The sequence below is a fragment of the Lutra lutra genome, chromosome 8 (assembly GCF_902655055.1).
Source record: "Lutra lutra chromosome 8, mLutLut1.2, whole genome shotgun sequence".
Taxonomy (NCBI): domain Eukaryota; kingdom Metazoa; phylum Chordata; class Mammalia; order Carnivora; family Mustelidae; genus Lutra; species Lutra lutra.
In genome coordinates this window covers 95,465,786-95,482,738 of record NC_062285.1, presented here as the reverse complement: position 1 = coordinate 95,482,738, position 16,953 = coordinate 95,465,786, and the positions used below count along the sequence as shown (strand labels likewise).

General features: G+C 39.2%; 1 long non-coding RNA gene across 1 annotated transcript in view; it reads left to right on the top strand.

The window, feature by feature from the left end:
* The first annotated feature begins 6,034 nt into the window (after positions 1-6,034).
* The window catches only part of LOC125107684 (uncharacterized), a 60,879-nt gene continuing 49,960 nt past the window's right edge, over positions 6,035-16,953 (top strand). Inside the window, exon 1 of the long non-coding RNA XR_007129634.1 lies at positions 6,035-6,149. This is a non-coding gene — a long non-coding RNA (uncharacterized LOC125107684). The remainder of the gene's footprint in view (positions 6,150-16,953) is intronic.

Below are 16,953 nucleotides of genomic sequence, written 5' to 3'. Positions count from 1 at the left end.
CTAGTTCCATCCACGTTGTTGTAAATGGCAAGATTTCATTCTTTTTGATGGCTGAATAATACTCCATTATATATATACCACGTCTTCTTTATTCATTCATTTGTCTAAGGACGTCTGGGCTCTTTCCATTATTTTGCCTATTATGAAAGTATTTTTTAAAAGATTTTTATCTATTTATTTGAAAGAGAGTATGTGAGAGAGAGAAAGAAAGAGAGAGATCACAGGGAGGGGTAGAGGGAGAAACAGATATCCAGCTAAGCAGGGACCCTGATGCTGGGCTAGATCCTAGGAATCTGGGATCATGACCTAAGCCAAAGGAAGAGGCTTAACAGACTGAAGACACCAGGTGCCCTGTATCTTTTAAGTAAAAGTGTTACGTATGGAATGTATGAAATGTATGAAAAGTAGTATGTATGAAAGTATTTTTTAAGTGAAGATATTACTTTGGAATGATTTTCAACTTACATAAAACTTATAAAGATAGCACAGAGAGTTCCTGTGTACCCTTTACCCATTTTCCCCATTACTGATGTCTTTATAGTGGTGATAATACAATTATCAAAACTAAGAAGTTATCATTTCTACATTACTATTAATGAAACTCCAGTCCTTATTTAAATTGCATCTGCTTTTTATTAATGACTTTTTCTGTTCCAGGATCCAGTCCAGGACACAACATTACATTCAGTCATCATGCTCCCTTTTTCTCCTCTAATCAGTGACACTTTCTCCATCGTTCCTTGATAGCTTTAAAGAGTACTGACGGGTCAGGCACTTTGTAGATGTTGAAAATAATCTTTCTGATACTCAAAAAATGTCACATTTCTGTTTACAGCACTTTATTCTATACCTCGTTGATTTTTGTAGGCCTATTTCAAAAGGCAGATTTCCAAAACTTTTGCCTAGAAATGATTGCATATTTCTTCTTGACATTATTAGGGACCAGAGCTTGTTAGAACACTGTTTTTTACCTTGCAAATCATTGCAGTGCGTACCCTCGGATGAATTTAATGCCTCTTCTCATATTATCAGATAACTGGATCCTTCAGGTCTAAAATGGTAACTAAGCTGAAATCATTGCAGAAAAGGTGATGAATATACATGCAAAATTAAGATAAGAGGTCACTTCACAGAGAGAAAAGTAGCTAAACTAAATGGATATAAAATTTTAAGAAACAAAAGTTTACTATAGCAGAAAATGAGCTAATTGAATGTTAGGTGTAATAGACCACACCGACTTGTCTTAGAGTTGCTCATTCTTTATCATCAGTTACTTTGGGTTTGAGGAATATTTAAGACTAAATTCTGGTATTTCACTTCATGTAGTAACAGCTTAGAGAATAAAATGAGAAAGATGACAGCTTATACCTACTACCTGGCACACAGTAGGTGCTCAGTAAATGTGACTTTCTTTCCAGAGAAGACTTACCTACTGCTTATTACATGACAGGCCCTGTTCTAATGCTTTACACCATGAGCTCATTAAATCCTTACTGCCACCCATTCAGAGAGGTCGAGTTGCCCAACATTTCACACATGGTAGGTGTTATGTTGGGATTTGAACCCAAGCATTCTGGCTACCATATCTATTCCTTTAACTGTGGTTTTCCACTGATCATTTTTTATCCATGCAGACCAATCTGAGTAATCAGTGTTGCCCATGAATGAATTTTCAAAATGATTGAACTGAAAATGATTTATCCTTTTCTGTAAGAACACTTTCTAAAACACATCACTTGTCTTCCTTGCACAGATCTCATATTTCCTTAGTATCAGAGCATTATTAATGTAAACACCAAATCTTGTATTTTGCTCAACTGTTTTCTTTTCCTCATACTGATAAAGTGTTGATGAGTTATTTTCCCTGCCATTCAGGTTTATCAGTTTCCCTTATCATTGTTGGCTCTCGGTCACTTCTGGCAGCATCCAGTTGTAGGACTCTAACAGGATCCGTTTCCTCTCTTCGCAGTCACCTGCTTCCAATTTGCTATTAGAATTATATCGAATGTAAAAGTAAAGATACTGAGGGGTGCCCTCAGGCCCTCTCCAGGGAGCTCAGAGCCGGGAAGGGGGTGGGATTTGTGACATGTGTTTCTGTTGCTCACATACCACTTAGATGGCTCTTTGTTTGTTTCCTTGGCTCTACTCCTCACCATTGAGCTCATTTCTGAATAACTGAACAGATACATCACACATCTTGAACATCCTATCTTAATAAAATGGATAATAAATTACCACTGGTTACTCCATATTCTCAACCAAATTACTAAATACCATGCCAGTTGTGGCTAAATAAATAAATAAGCAAGGAAGGAAGGAAGCAGTTTATCTTCTAAATAACAATACAAATTTGATCAATTTTATCATTTAAAACCCCATTGTCTTCATTATCAGAATTGAGGCACAGTAGTTTTTCTTTAGCTTCATAGAGAAATTCTCCCCCAGGGCAGTTGTTCAGACATTCATGGCATTTGTGGGTTCAGGGTGGAGTCTGGATTGTTTCTTAGCAAGTATCTCGTACCCCATGGGATGCTTGGAGGTGGTGATCTCTAATAGATGCGATTTTCCGTCTTTACACTTACATCCTTATCAGTGAGACTGACCATGAGGTTTCTTTCTTTTTGTCTCCCCTGACCCTGAATTCTCCCAAGCATTTTCAGATGGATGAAGTTTTTCCTCCTGGCTCTTTCTGGTGAAAATAAAGGAGTCCTCCATCTGGGCAGAGTTCGGGCCAAATTGAGGAAGGGGCTCTTTTCAGCTGTTATTTTGGGCCCAGCTGTGTTTGGGAAAGGGTGGCTAAATTCAAACCCAGGTGTTCGTTTTCAATTCCAAATCTTCCATGGTCGTTGGTCCTGGTTACCTCTGTTACATCCCACGCCATCCACCTAGAGGAGGAAGCTCAACCAGGTATCACTAGGGAACCTCCACAGAAGCAAATGATTTCCATCGCTTGAATTTTTCCCACATGAGCACTCAGCAAGTGGGCAGTCGACAAGTAACCAGGGGGCTCCTAGTTCAGAGTGGGAGACTGTGCAGTGGCAGAGTCACTTGGTTCTCTGGTTGTAAATACCACACTCACAACTCATCATGTATTGATCTCCTGCATGGTGACTATTTTATTCTTCCATAAATGGGACTGAATAGCTCCCCAGGGTCTTAGTTCATCCATAATGAATATTAAATACTCCTATTATGTGGTCAGTGAACTTGCAGTTTGAGAGTTCATCAAAGTTCATCAATTAACAAATATTATATGGAATTAGGAAAGGATTGTCCATTTCAGGTCTTTAAAGTATATTCTTTCTATTCTTTTTTTTTTTTTTAAGATTTTATTTATTTGACAGAAAGAGGGATCATAAGTAGGCAGAGAGAGAGCGCGGGGAGCAGGCTTTCCGCTGAGCAGAGAGCCGGATGCGGGGCTCGATCCCAGGACCCTGGGATCACGACCCGAGCCGAAGGCAGAGGCTTTAACCCACTGAGCCACCCAGGTGCCCCTACTTTCTATTCTTTAACAACACCTAAAGTCCTCCCAAATTTGATAAAGACATGTTTAGATTTATTTTCTAACCATGTTTAACTAGTTTATTTCTAACCCTACCACCATTACTTTGTGAACTACATGAAGAGGTGATCAGTTCTGACAGTGAATTACAGTCAAGGCAGTTTCTTAATGGATGAATTATGAATATTCAAAATGAATTGGGTTACCAGGAGATTTTCCAGCATGACTTTTAAAAGCAATAACAAATGTAACTAGGGATTTCCAGAAATGGCACCATGGTCCAACTTATTACCCATCAACTGTCCCTGGTTTTATGTGTGATAGAACACAGCCATGAAATCCGGACTCTATTTTTGAGGTAGCTATCCAAACACCAGTAATCTCTAAGAATAGCAGTGACCATGTATTAATAACCAATTAAAGCATTAGTCTGTGCTCACTGCCTGCTTATAGCTTCTTCCTCAGTCAGCCCAGAGAACAGGGCTATATTTAAATAACAACAGAAGGGAAAGGTCTTGCTACTACACATACACACACACACACACACACACACACACACTCTCTCTCTCTCTCTATATATATATGTATATGTATGTGTATATATATATAATTTTATATATAATTATAATGTAATTTTATATAATTTTTTCCCCAGCAACTGATTCTGAGTAACAAAATGAGATTTTCTTGCAAGGCCCCAAAATAGATAGCTAGCTTTCAATTTTTCCCTTTCATGGTGATAGCTGAAAAAGGAATATGGCTGGTCTATTACTCATGGTGACTTTCTAAGAGCACTTGGCTGAAAAAAAAATCTGTTCTCTAGTTAATAAATGAATAAATACTTATTTAAATGAATAAACACTTAAAACATTCCCCTACATATGTTCTCTTTTACTTTCTCCTCCCATTTTTGTATATTTTTCTTCTCTTAACCTCTTACTAACGCCCACTCACTTCTCCTTACCTCTCTTTTGGTACCAAAGGAGACTTACCTCATTATCAAATATTTTACTCTGCTTAGTTCTGTATCAGTTGGGTTCTCACTGAAAGGCTTTATCCAGGGTGACAAGCGCAGTGCCTGGTTTGACTGTCCCTCTTTTGATGGAAGGGGAGAAACTGTTTTAGTGAGCCCTAGAAAGGGTAAGAATTTCTCCCTTCATTTGCAACTCTCATGGGCTACACTGGATCATGGTCTCTTCCAAAAGAAAGACCAAGGTGGGGGTGGGGGAGAAGGAAGAAACAGAGAAATGGGGGGAGGGAGAGAGGAAGGAGTTAACCGCCCAAAGCCAAACAGCAAGCCTATAGGTGAGAAGTAACTAGAAGTCAGGTCTGTGGGCACCCAGACCACAGAACAGCCACTCTGTCGCAGCTGCTCCTCTCCTGTGCCTGCCGGGTTGGAAGGAAGCCCGGCAAATTGCCTTGAGCCTCCATGCTTGGGACCAATCAAATTCCCGTCCATGATTAAATTGAATAATTGAAAATCCTCTGTTTCATTCTTACACTAGGTTTGATTGCAGACTCTCTGGCCCTCACTGTTGCATGTTAATAAGCTTTCAATGGCTCTGCATTACCTAGAAATTAGACATCCAAATGTTTTTGTTACAAATGTGAATGTCTCCACAACCTGACAGCCGCCTTTTCCATTTTATCCCTTTCCACCTTCTCACTAAACTTCTGTTTTACTTTCTTTGTGAAATACCAGGTGCTTGCCCACTGCCTGAGTTTGTCCCAGTTCTGCCTAATCTAAAAGCTGCCACTTACCTGCGTGTTGAACCCAGCTCAAATTTCACGGAAAATTTGGACTGAAGTACTGACTCTCAACCATATACTCTAATAGTAATTATTTTCAGGATAGTTCATTTGCCAATTCAGGTGCATGACTTAGAGACATGTCTCCTTCAGGGCCTCAATACACTACTTAAAACTTAGCATGCTTTTTAACTTTTTTATTTCATCCGTTAGGAATTCCCTCCTCTACCCCTTCATATCACCTGTGCAGCACAAAATGTGTTGCCTGGCAGAGAGAGGGCTCAGAGGGGCTCGGCTCGGGCTGTTGAACAGCAATGCATTGGAGCTCAAGCCACTCAGGTATGTTTCTATAATAATGTCAGTGCTATTAGCAAAGATAACCCCCTGCTGACCGAGTGACCTGGATGAAAGTCACAGTTCTGTCATTGATACGGTGCCAACTTTCATTTACCCTGAGAGGGTGAGAATGGAGCAAAAGATGAAACAGGATTTAACACTGAAGAATGAAAATGAAATTTGACTTGGAAATGAGTCATCGTTTTTGCGCATTTTGATTATTTACAGCACATTTTCACATCAGTCGCCGTTGTTTGGGTGTGCAACTCAGAGGGTTGGGGGAAAGATCAAACTTTGGATTAAAAGAATTCCTTTAAACTTTGGTGATTCTGCTGAACTGCCTCTCTGAAAACACATCTTACCTTCAGGAGCAGACAGGGGCAGCCAGGCACCGCGGGGACACTGTAACTATAAACAAACTGGGCTTGCCGCCTCCTTGTTTGTTCACCTGCCTGTGTGAGTCAGCGGTGGAAAAAGCGACTCCAGTGCTCGAGGATGGCCACCTTATTTGCCTGTGACTCTGTGACCCCAAAGTTCTTTCCATGTTGGATAAATTATTGAGGTAAGGAGAACAACAGCAAACTCGTCCAGAAAAAAAGGGGGGAAAATATGCCCTTCCCAAAGATTATTTGTACATATCACGTTCCTTCCAGCCTTCTCTTCCAGAAAATGAGAGAATACAAGCTCTCATGGACAAGAATGCTAATTATAATCATTACCTAAAGTCACGAATCTTTCATGACAAGGGCCAAAGCCGTCAGATATTAACACTAAAGCTCTGTGTTTCATTTTAGTACAAATTACTTCCCTGTTCCTTTTGACAAATGCCTCAATTTTCATCTCAAAGTTGCTCTTAGAAGGAACGTGTAATTATCTGGTCTTGTTTATAGCAACAAAGGTCAGGTTCTTTAGCAGATATTAATAACCACTATGCTAAGAGCATTCTTCCAGCTCACCCCACATGCTGAGCTTTGCCCTCATTTCAACCTTGTGAAATTTTTTCATGGTGCCCACCAACTTTTTATGCCTGCATATCCATGCTGATAACCACACTGAGCCAAATTTCCTCTTATTAAACCCAATCATTATGCATTAAAAAGACATCACCTTGTTCCATTAGGGTTAATGGAGTCTGTCCGAGTAATATGGAAACACTTATCTGATTTCTTTGAACCTCCCAAGGCTTGAGAGCCTGAAGAGCATGACAAAGAAGTTACAGTAATTCATGAAGAAGCTCATAGTGATGGTTATTATTTCTGAGGCCAGGTTCAAGCTAGCAAGGTGGAAAACTTCCTTGATTCCAAAAAGAACACACAATACAGTACCAAAAATATTTTGTCCCAACTATTTGGCTATTTTAGATCTAAAGTGTGACCAGGTATTCAATTTTATATCTACCTCTGTATTTATAAAGCTATAATAATAACTAACATCATGTCATATTCTAGACACTGTTCAAAATATTAATTATTGAATATAACAATCCTAGGAGGTAGCTACTACTATTGTCCCCATTCTATAGATGGAAAAACTGGAGTGCAGAGTTAAGTAACTTCCCCAGGCTATGCAGCTAGTATATGGTGGGAACAGAATTGGAACCCGGTAGTCTGTTGTAGATGCTAAGGGTTTAGTCACTGTGTGCTTCTGCAAATCTAATCCACTCCATGATTGTCAGGGGCCAAGCCAGAGACTCTAGCAAGGAGAACATTTTGGCCAAATTTTATTTCATCTTGGATCCAGTGTTTGTGTGTAGGAGCAGAGTGTGATTGGTCCAACATTAGGGCAAGGATCTGCACTGCAGCAAGCCTGAGAGCTCTGTTCTGTTCTCACCTTTAAGAAGAAAATTAATTCTCCAAGGAAAGGGAAACAAAAACCATTATCTATCACTTCACAATAACTATGTGAGGTAGAATTTATTACAGAATTATCTTTTACAGATGAATAATTCAGAAAAGCTAATAAGTTACCTAAGGGCCATGTAGTTAGGAAGACACAAAAGAGGGGGTGAAGCTCACTTCACTTTATCACTCTTTGTCCCTAAAGTAGCAGTGCCTAAAATGTTTTAATAAGTATTGCATGAAAAAAAAAAATGACCAAAGCAAAAAAAGAAAGAAAGGAGAGGAAGGGAGGGAAGTTTCTGTGTTCAAAGAAGTATGGGAAACTTTGATTAATCAAAATTATATAGGCTTCTTACCTGCAGGACTTCTCAGAACCTTTAATACGTTAGTGTGCATTGAAAGGATATAGAATGAAGAACTTTTTCACTCTAAAATTCTGTGTGTGTGTGTGTGTGTGTGTGTGTGTGTGTGAAGACATCTTATGGGAACAAAGTTCTATGAAGTACATTTTGAGAAATGGTACCCTAGTGATTTGAAGACCTTCTAGGCAAAATATGTAATCCAGGAAATGCTTCTGTTTCATTATCATCTTTAGGGCAAAGGCCAGGGCATACAGAATTGGAAGACTCAATCTACTTGAGCTTGGATTTTTTATTATCAGGACTGGGTCAGAATCATAAATAGCATTTAGTACAAGGGTCGCCTGAGGTGAAAGACTACTTTAAGGCAAACAAATACATTAAACTCTGTATTTCATTTGTACTTAACATTGTGCACCTCACATTTCTTCTTTACTGTTGTTAACTATTTGTGTGTATATGCGTGTGTGACTCTATGTTACAGATGCCCAATGGGGTTTTAAATTACTTCATGACATGAATTAGGTCCTATTGTTTTTCTTTGCCATTTTGTTTACCATATTGCTTCTCTGCCCAGAATAAGCATGCGTTATGTTCAATTGCTTAATTTGAGCCAGACATTTCTTAAAATTTTAAAACAAATGATCCAGTAGAATTATAAAGCAGGATCAATTGATAACCTATTGGGGTTTTCTGATGATCAAATAAGATAATGCATGCAAATGCTTATTATTATATTCTGATAAAAATAGGAATGCGAATTCACATTACTTCAGAGTTATAAGAATTTCTACCACCAACTATAAATCAGAAGTTGGGTTTAAAAATTGCCCCATTCCTTAATAGCTCTTTGGTCTTCAAATCCTGTTGGCAGTCTCAACAACAGCAGGCCATGGGTCTGATATTTGAAAGTGGCTTCTCAGTACAGTTTGAAAACCTGAGTCAATCTATTTCCATATTTAGCCCCTTGCTAGCCTTTTTGGTCTGCCTCTGGCCTTCCACTCTTTGGTTCTTCTTATATGTTCATTTGGTCTTTCCACCTGTATTTCAATCTCCTGGAAGCCCAAAGACCATGAACTATTCTCTTTGTATATCTCTGTTCCTGTGTAGGTTGCTTTGTAAAAATTTCAGCCCCACACTTAGTGGCTTAAGACAGTCGTTACATTGTATTTCATGCTCTCTATGAGTCAAGATTTTAGGGAGGGCTGGATGGGGCAACTCTGGCTTAGGGTGTGACATGCAGCTGTAGTCAGATGGCAGCCAGAGCCGAGACAGTGAAAGTAGGGACTGGAACAGCTGGGGACAGGCTGGGCAGCTATCAAAATTCATGTCCTCTCAAGACTTCTCATTGTGGTCCTTCCACGTGAGCTAGCTTCCAACCTCAGGCCAGAAAGTGCTTCCATGGTAGTTGAAAGTTTTATGAGAGAATTCCAGTGAGAAAGGTAGAAGGTGTCTCACCTATTATGACCTAGTTTTGGGAGCTTAATTGTGTTACTTCCACCATTCTTCATTGGTCACAAAAGCCCACGAAATTTTGTGGAGGAGGGAATAGAGACCACATTCCCAACAGGAATGTTAAAGTCATTTTAAGAAGGGCATGTGGGATGGAAGTTAATTTGGTGGTCAAGTTGGAAAACACATCTCCCACACTATCAGAATTTTTGACATGGTGCTTTACAAAAGGTTTGTGCTTGGTAAATGTTTGCAAAATGAATAAAATAAAAGCAGTCTGCCTAAAAATGTGGCTTAAGTGAAAGACCAACCCAAGACATTTAGTTAAAAAGGCTCTCCTACATACCCTGTTCTATGAAACAGGTACTTATGCAATTCCAGAAGCTTTAGGACATCACTAACTCTGATCTGCCACATTAACAATGGTCTCTGTAGGCTGGCTTTCTGTAGGCTGTAGGATTATTTATATTATTTGTGGAGAAGTCTGTGTCCTTTTCTGCTCGATCTGTTTACAGTAGAAGTTGAGAAGAAATTGATCTCTACCCTTCATCCTGCCCCATGTCCCCAGACATTTTTCAGAGTCCTGTAGACCCTGCTAATAGAATTCGAATGTGTTAAGTATAACCCTCATCAACTCTGGACAGGAAGAGAGTCAAATAGTTCTGCAGGGATGCAGAGGTGACTTATTACTCCAGTGCAGTCCCCCTTCAGGATAGAGATAGGCAAGAGTGGTATTTGTCCAACTAATTGGAAGATAGCACTCAAAAAGATATCATTAAACAGACAAAACACCTCTACTCAGAAGAGATTCACAGGATTTTCTGCAATAGAAGGAGTCTTGGAAATTCTCAGTGAACAATCTCAGTTAAGGAAGAGGAAATGAAGTTATGTGATGTGACTGAATTTGCAAAGCGGTCAGTGCTGCTCTAATGTTGTCTCTTAAGCTCTCCTGATACGTGAGCAAAGCAACTTAAGGCTAAAAAAAATCTTTAAAAAAAAATCAAAGAAGAAAATTTGAATCATGAAAACTGTGATTCTAATGGTATTCTAAGCCAGTATTTCAAAATGATTTACAAAAGTGAGCATTATGCAAGAAAGGGGCACTACACACTTACGTTGAGCTAAAAAACGTAGCAGGTGTCTTTCTGAGCACTGAGCAATGCCTTTAATAAAATATTCATTTACTGTGAATATTTTAAGGATCATCAAGGAGGTATCTGCCAACTATATACCCTTTGTTCAAAAAAATTTCTCAGGTCTGGTATATTACAGAAGAAGCTTTGAGAAATACTGAAATATCTTCCCCAGAAGACTATGATAAATAAAGATTTCAGTTTCTGGGGATGCCGTAGCCAATATACAGTCCAAGAGCTGTGCAAGGGTCTCCCAAGGTTCAAAAGGATTATCAAGCAGCCACTTTGGTTGACATCCCTTTCAAATGATATTTTCCCCATTCTTTCCTTATCAATATAATGAATGGGATAGTCAACTAAATCTGTAAAGCACACTGTATATCCTGAATTAGAAGAGTTTTTTGGTAAAACACATGTGTTCTGCTTTCCCTTTCTACTTTCAGCTGGCTTTGGTGATGTTGTCTTCTTTTAAAAAAAAAAATACATGTGTTCTGGAGCTTAGTGTTTTATAATGTTAATAAACCATTTGGAGAAATTCTGACCATGGAGTTAAGTTCCTCCTGTGTTTGCTGAGTTGTAGAACGTATTACATCTTCTCAAGTAAAATCAGACTCTTTGCATCAGAGGATTGAACAAAAGTGACTACAAAAATCAGCTGCATGAAGAAATTTACCATTTTGCTATAACACAAATTTGAACCTCATGTGGTATGAGGCTATAGATATAAGCTGATGACTTAACTAGAGGGTGAGCCCCATAACATTAGACACCTGCAACTCAACACATACCTTTTACTGTTATTAACTTTACATATATTTGATTATGTATTTTATAGGGTAGATAAATCAACTATGATGGCATTTAATTGTGAGCAGCAGAAAATCTTTATAATCATGGATTAAGTAAAACAATTACTTTTCCTTCATAACATGAAGTCTAGAGGCAGCAGCCCAGTGCCAATGCTGTAATGTAAGGATTTTACCAGGGAATCTGATTTCTTCTCTTGACTGTCTCCACTACCCTTTGCAAGTAGATTTTTCCTATGTTCACAAAATGGTTGCTGCATCTGCTGTCATTGTAACTGCATTCCAGATGAGCAAAAAGGGAAAAGGGAGAGGATGAAGAACAAAGCAAATGCCATTTAAGTGTATTCCTTTTTTAATTATGTTTTTCTTAAAAGCCCTACCATAGATTTCATCTTTCATCTCATTGGTCAGCACTTCATTGTATAGCCACCAGTATCTGGAGAATAACCTAAAAAAATAAATAAAAATCAAGGTTTTGTTTTGTTTTTCCAGCTGGAAACATGGCTGCCACCAAAAAATATTGGTACTCAGTAGAGAGTCCAATTTTGGTGTGACAGAATGTTGTGATTATTCAGACTAGTCTTCAATAGTCACAGTAACTCTCAGGTGCTCATTGTACTGGTGAGATGCCTGAGCTTTGCTGAATACCTCTGCCAACATCCCTTCACTCTGTCCTGATGAGATATTCTCGTTGGCACGTACATTTTTGGTTGCATCACTGGTCAGGCCCCTTCTAGCAATGTGTGTTCCCATATGGTTGAAAGCCAGAACTCACAGAGAAGCAGTTTGCATTTTGTCTTCCTGGTAATTCTAAAAGTAGATGAGTCCTTCTGTGTGCTTCTTTGAGCCCAAGTAATTAGCCCTTCATCATTTACAAGGTGCCTAGCTCGTTGGTGCTGCACTAAGAACTATATTGATGCATAAAAAGAAATTAAAAAATGGCTCTTCTCCCCCCCTCTTCTTCTGCATTCACCTCACCACTCCCGGTGCCTCTTATGCCCTCCCCACCCTTCTGCAGTTGTTTCTCAGATGACAACCTCCAGGAGAATGTCAGAGGTCTGACATGGGGAAATCTAAGGGAGGAGTAGTGGGAAAAATGTGTGCTCTCTTCTTCAGTCATCGCTGAAAACCTCTAAGAATATTCTGAACTTGTATCCTGAAGTTGTAGCAAGATGGCCACCACTGTTTAATGAGACTGATGCTTTCTCTTTAATGTGCTTGAAAAAGGGAGAAAGGGTGAGAAAACATCCATTCCTAAGGGTCTTTCCTACTTTTACTGCTTTGCTTCCCTTTCCATTCCTATTACAAGGGAGATAACTGCATGGGAAATTGTGGAAGTAAGGAATATGAATTCTAGATACAGCTCACCACTACCTTACTGTGGGTGTAAGATTGGGAAAGTTCCGTGTGAACTCTTTAGGTCTCTGTATTGGTTACCTATTGCTGATTAACAAAATTAACCCTAAACTTAGAGGCTTAACACAAAAAATACTGTCTCACAGTCTTGGTGGCTCAAAAATGAGGGTGAAGCCTAATTGGGTATATCTGGTTCAAGATCTGTGGTGAGGTTACATCTGGGTATTGGCCAGAGCTGTGCTGTCACTGAAGGCTTGACTGGGAAGTGATCTGCTTCTAAACTCACTCATGTGGTTGATGACAGGATTCAGTTCCTTGGGCTGGTGGACTGAGGGTTCAGTGCCCCCTCCCCCTTCCCTGGCTTTGCTCCCTCAGGTCCTTGCCTGGTGACCCTCTCCATAGGGCAGTTCACAACATGGCGGCTTGTGTCTCCTCAGAGCAAAGGCTCTGGGGAGATAGCAAGTAAGAGAGAGTGAGCAAGAGAGAAGTCACAGTCTTTCTGTAACCTCATATAAGTGGCATCCCATCGTTTCTATTGTGTTCTATTGTTAGAAGCCAGTCACTAGGTCTAGCTTATACTCAACAACAGGGAATTTCACAAGAATATGAATAGCAGGGGCAGGGATCATGGAGGACCATCTTAGAAGTTGCTTCTCTCTGTCTCAATCCCCTTTGTGTAGCGTCCTACAAGCTCTGGAAGCCTATAATTTCATGATTCTAAGAATACGCTTTGAGTCAGCCCCTGGAATGAGTGTTGTGAAATCAGGGGCTGTTTCTTTTACCACCACTGGGCCTGGTGCATAATGGGCATTCACTTGACAAATATTTATTGGTCATCTACTATGTGCCATGCCCTGTAGCAGGTGCTAGGAATAGAGCAGTGACTATGATCAATGAAGTTTTCAATATCATGAACTTACATTCCAGTGGAAGAAGACAGACAATAAACAAGCAAACCGATAAATGAGTAAGATACCATCACACAGATAGAGATGAGTAATGCATCAAACTGGAAAAAAGTATTTGCATTCTATACTACAAACATCATTTTAATGACCTTACTCTGTAAGGAGCTGTCAGTAAGAAAAAGCTGAACCTTTCAGAAAAACTGTTTTCAATAAAAAGTGGAGAGAAAAAAAAAATAGGTTCCATATTGCTAGTTATCTAAGATACAGAGATTAAAATAAAACACAATTTATTAATGACTCTCTTTAAATTGCTGTTGTTGTTACTGTTTTTAATGATAATAACCAGTGTTGTCAACAATTTGGGAAACCAGGCCCTCTCACAGACTCTTGGAGGAAATGAATATTGGTCTTACTTTCCTGGAGGGCTTTGTGGCATGGTGTATCCAAATCCTAAAAGAATGTGTAGCTTTTTTGAGTCAGTACAATGACAATTAGAAGTTCAGAGTGTGGTCTGTGGCATCAGCCTGTGGGGGCGATGTGGGCGGCAGCATGGCTTTGTAGGGGGGTGACTTCTGAGTTGGGCAGGAAGTGAGATCACCATCCAGGGTCTGGGTGGGAAGTATTGCAGGTAAATGTGAAGAAGTGGTCTCTTCCAGGACAAGGAAACAGTGGATCTGTGAGGGAATGAGGGGAAGTCCAGCAATCAGAAAGGAGTCTGCATGATTCCCAGACTTCTCTCTTAGGCAGCTGGTAGATGACAACCATCATGAAGACAGCAACACAGGAAAAATTCCGTAGGATAATCAGGGGTTTTCACACCCTTGTGATTGTGGCTCACTTAGGTGAGTGTAACTGAGACCCACCTCCCCAACCTATTAGGCCCTGGTTTTCTCTTTTATTATTTTTTTGAAGTCTTTTAAAAAAAATGAATAAATGCCAAAATAGGGCCATGAAAATTTCAGTACTTTTTATATGTTAACGTTTCACAAATTAGCACTTTCAGCACAAATGTGCCCGTGTGGGCACACACTTTACCATGCCTGTGATATCCTCATTTGGACAGAATATCCAAAGTCTAAACCTGAGGTCATTCACGACTGGGAGACCCCCACCGATGGTTCTCCTGCCTGCCCCCTGGCAGTGCCCACCCGCCACCTCCAGGCCAGGCTCTGCCCTCAAAGACAAGGGTTCTTTCATTTCTATTTCACAGAGGTGTTCCTCTGATAGAGTTAAGTCCAAAGCAGCAATTTTCCTCTCTGCCCTCTCACTCCCCACCATCAAATGTTCTGAGAGACTCCATTGTCAACCGGCAGTTGAGGAAATGTAGCTGATGACATCTGTTAAAAGAATAAACTTAGAGGAACTGCCTGATGGCTAGCATCACTTATCTTTACTATCTTGTCCCTTTGACAGTTTTGTCATCTTTTAGAACAACAGTTAACATTCCTTGAAGCTGTCTAGTAGATGTTCTTGACAATAGTACTTCTGTCCATTGGTTGGTTTGTTTTTAATTGGTAAAGTTAGCTAAGAACTGAAGTTATCTTTATGGGAAGTTTTAGAATTACTATTTTAATAGTATTAGAAGTATTTCGGTTTTCTAATTATTCTTGTGTTAGTTTTGTTAAGTTTTACTTTTAAAGAAATATGTCCATTTGATCCAAATTTTCAACTTTTTGGCATTATGTTATTTATGATATCCTTATTACCTTTCCCACAACTGAAGGTTCTATAGCAATATTCGATGTGTCATTCTTGATATCAATTACTAGTACTTTTACCCTTTTCCTTGGATTAATCTTACCAAAGAACTAACTTCTTGCCTTCTTGTTGTTTCTGTTCTGTATCTATTTTCTATTTATTTAATTTACTCTTGTCTTACTTGCTTTGGATTTATTTAACTATTCTTTTTCTGACTACTTGAAAAGGATGGTTAGCCCCTTTCTTGTTGGGCTTTGTTTTTTATTCCTGATAAATGCATTTTAGGGGGCGCCTGGGTGGCTCAGTGGGTTAAGCCTCTGCCTTTGGCTCAGGTCATGATCCCAGGGTCCTGGGATCGAGCCCCGCATCGGGCTCTCTGCTCAGCGGGAAGCCTGCTTCCTCCTCTCTCTCTGCCTGCCTCTCTTCCTACTTGTGATCTCTGTCAAATAAATAAACAAAATCTTAAAAAAAAAATGCATTTTAGGCCATTTGCTTTTGTGTGTTACTGCTTTAACTGCATTGCACAAGGTTTGGTGGGTAATATTTTGTTATCACTTGGTTCAGGATATTTTTTGATTTTATTATAATTTCTCTTTGACTCACCAGCTATTTATAAATATATTTTTAAGTCTCTAAATACATGAGAATTTTATGTTTATCTCTTGGTTACTGATTTTTCAGCATAACTGTATTGAGGTCACAGCACTAACTGTAATTTCAGTCTTCCAATGCCAAGTATATAGTCAATTTTGTGTGATGCTCTGTGTGTTCTTGAAAAGAAAATGTTCTACACAGTTTTGAGGCCAGTGTTCTAAATATGTCCAATAAGTTAAGCTTTTGCCAACTGTGTTTCAGAATTATCAGTATTTCAAAGATTTTGTCTGCTTGTTCTAGATGTTATAGAGAGACTGTGTTTAAAAAAAATTCTCACTGTGGGTGCCTGGGTGGTGCAGTCATTTCAGTGTCTGCCTTCAGCTCAGGTCATGATCCCGGGGTCCTGGAATTGAGCCCCGCATCAGGCTCCCTGCTCATGGGGGAGCCTGCTTCTCCCTCTCCTTCTGCCTGTAGCTCCCCCAGCTTGTGCGTGCGCGCTCTCTCTCTCTCTCTAATAAAAAAAAATAAAATCTTTAAAAAAATTCTCATTGTGGTTGTGAATTGGTCTATTTTTTCTATAGTTGTGTTCATTTTAAACATGTTGTAAATGTGTACAAATAGAAATCCTCACCTCTTTCTGGTGAATGGAACTTTAAGTCACTTTAAAGTGACTACCTTTTATTTAGTAATCTGTTCCTTTTTAATATGGCTATACCAGCTTTCTTTTAGTTAATGCTTGCATATAGATCTTCTTCCTCCTGTTACTTTCAGCTCTTTAGTATCTTCTTGTTTTAGGTATGTTTGTATGTTTCTTATATACTGCCTATATTTGAGCATGGTGTTATTTATAATTCATTCTGGGAATCCTTTTCTTTTGACTGGAACATTTAGTTTATTTATGTTTAATGCAATTATTGGATTTTAAATTACGCAGTTGTTAATTTTATCAATTTTATCATTTTTCTTCTGCCCCCCCCCCAAATAACTTTAAAATGTGCTTTAGTTTAGATTGGTTTGTGACACATTCTCTGAGTTTCTGCTTGTCTGAAAATTCCTTTATTTTACCTTCTTTCTGTAGGATATTTTCAAGGAACAGGCATTCTGAGTTGGTAACTCTGTTCTGCATGATACTAAAGTTATTTTACTTTCTTCCAGCTTCCATGGTTGCTGTTTAGAGACCAGCTATTAGTCCAGTTGTTGCTACTCTGAAGACAATCTGTTT